Source organism: Adiantum capillus-veneris, chromosome 19, assembly GCF_014529385.1.
Source record: "Adiantum capillus-veneris isolate H3 chromosome 19, ASM1452938v2, whole genome shotgun sequence".
Taxonomy (NCBI): Eukaryota; Viridiplantae; Streptophyta; class Polypodiopsida; order Polypodiales; family Pteridaceae; genus Adiantum; species Adiantum capillus-veneris.
The window spans coordinates 76,499,291-76,501,513 of record NC_140949.1 but is presented as its reverse complement, the minus strand read 5'-3'; positions in this window follow the sequence as shown (position 1 = coordinate 76,501,513).

The window sequence follows — 2,223 nt, the reverse complement described above, 5'->3', positions numbered from 1 at the left end:
ACAAGCTAATAAAATCCACACAGGATGGTGATATCCACACAGGAAAGTAAAGTCCACAAAGGATGGTGATATCCACACAGGATGGTAAAATTCACACAAGAACAATCCACAAAGGATGGTGATGTCCACACAGGATGATAAGCTGGTATCCACACAGGAAAAAGTCCTCCCCTACAAGTAGAGAGTCTGCATATTCAAAATGGGTCTTCCCAAACGCTACCTTCGTCTTCGTCCTTTTTGTCTTCTACTATGTGAGCTGATCCTCTGTCAGGTCTCTTGCCTTCGTTGCTTTTATTGTTGCTTCTATTGCTGCTGCTTTCTCCACTGCTACTGCCTCCACTTGAGTAGCACCGAGAAGGAGGGTGTCCTTTCCTACCACATTTGTTGCAAGGTTTGTTTGTGTAGCAATCTTTCGCTATGTGTCCCATTCTTCCACATTCATAACACTTTCTTCCGTTTGTTGATGTTGATGGTGAATATCTTCCCCTTGAAGATATTGCGATGAAAACTCCTCCTAATGGGGTGAGTGAACCTCATTGCTTTCTTTCTTCTGCTTGGATTGAGTTGATTACATCTTGAAATGGTGGTGCTGGTTCTTTTTCTTCAAGAATTGTGACTAAGTGGTCATAAGAGGGTGGAAGTGCACTTAAAAGTATGCCCACTTTGTCATCTTCTGGTACTTCAACTTGGATGTAGGTGAGCTACGTGACAATGCTCTTAAGCCTATTCACTAGGCTAGCAATATCCTCCCCTTCAATCATGGTTACTTTGTAAAGTTGTCTTTTAAGACTGCCTTTGCTTCTTTTGGCTCTAGCTCCAAAATTACTTTCTAGGACATGCCAGGCTTCATGTGCATGCTTACATTCATCTATGAAATGCACATAGTTATCATGCAAAGAAGTGATGATAATTCCCAATGCTTGTTCGTCTTTGGCCAAATTATGTGCACTTGCTATGAGTGTAGATGTCCTAGTGTGCACTCCATCGGGTTCGGCTTGTTGCTCGAGGGCAGTGCTAATGACAGACCACAAACATTTTTTCATAAGATAGCCTCTTAACTTCGTTTGCCAAGTGTGAAATCCCTCCCCATTGAATTTCTCTATTCCCTTGTCCCCCATTTGTGCCAATAGAGGGGTCTTAGCCTAGGAGACTCTCCTAGCCAGTGTCTGCCTCTTTACACTGTGCACAATTGATGATAAAAAATTTTAATTTGCAAAATTGTGCTTGGTTGCAAGATTTCAATTTTAATGTCACTTTAAATTAAAAATTCTCTCAATGTGAAGTACCTCTTCACTCGAGGTGAAGTCACTCTTCACAATAGGTAGTGTTCTTTGAGATTTTTGAAATCTGTGCTTGGAGAAATCCTTTTTGAAGCTCGATGAGATCTTGAGGTCCGCCTTTGAATGCCTTTTGGAAGGATTTGAAAGCTTTGGTTTATTTGCCTTGGGGAAGCCCTTGAAGCTTGGCAATAAACTTCTTGTCGCAATTCTGCGGTCGGTGAGAACGGGCTCCTTTGAAGTCTTTTGTTGAAGCTCTGTGGGATAGCACCCTTATAAGGGGTTTGATTGCCTTGGACCTTGGAGGCTCGGATGCAATAAGCAGGGCTGCCTGCGGGAATGCGCCCCTGTGGGGGGTTGAGCTTAAAAGGTTGAAGGCTTTAAGGCTCTTGACGCCACCGCCGTGGGAAGGGAGGCCCAACAAGGTCGGGTAATCCGGGCAAGGTGGGGTCAGGCCGGGCAGGGCGGGGGCAGGCCGGGCGGTGCGGGCAGGAGCGCCGAGCAGCGGGCAAAAAGCCAAGGTGCGCGCACGATCGTGGGATCTCCCCCTTGCGGATCCGAAAATCGGATTTCAAACGAGTTTGGCGCCGTCTTCAGCTCCGCCCAGTGGGCGCCCAAAATGGGTTGGCCGCCTTTCTCAGGTCCGCCGCCAGAGCCTTTGAGCGTGGGGCCTTGAGCTCCTACTTAGGGAAGGGTACCCACCAAATTGGGGCTACCCATTGACTTTTAGATTATTTTGGCACATGGCATTAAATGCAGTTAGGCATACACACATACACACATAAAATTATGAATTGCTGCAGGGATTAGAGAGACTAAGAATGCACTTTGAGTGAAGAATTGATTAAATGATTAAGTGCTCTAACGGAGCCCGAATTGAGCAAGGATATAGTCGGTAGAGAGCTCTTGCGACATGCTACGCACACACACCAATCACAAATGCCAA